Genomic DNA, 303 nt, shown 5'->3' with positions numbered 1-303 from the left:
GATCATTAATGTTATTTTGACTGCTGATGTTAGCTAGCAGAGTTAACGTTAGCACGCTAGTATACTGCGCTGCAATCATGTCCTATGGCAGACAGAATTGCAAAATAAAAACAATCCAACAAGCAAACTAAACAATGTAAACAAAAACTTGTTTTTTTGTGGCGGCCTTTATAAAATGAGCAGTGGTGATAAGTCTAGTCATGTTATCAACAGAAGTGAAAGTGACTGAAGACTGTGCTCTTCTCCATTTTTGGTTAATTTCTGTAGCAGAAAGAATGCCACATATAGGCCTGGAATATGAAG

The sequence above is a fragment of the Carassius auratus genome, chromosome 32, assembly GCF_003368295.1.
Source record: "Carassius auratus strain Wakin chromosome 32, ASM336829v1, whole genome shotgun sequence".
Classification (NCBI taxonomy): domain Eukaryota; kingdom Metazoa; phylum Chordata; class Actinopteri; order Cypriniformes; family Cyprinidae; genus Carassius; species Carassius auratus.
The sequence above is the reverse complement of the archived record's forward strand: the minus strand, read 5'-3'. Positions refer to the sequence as shown.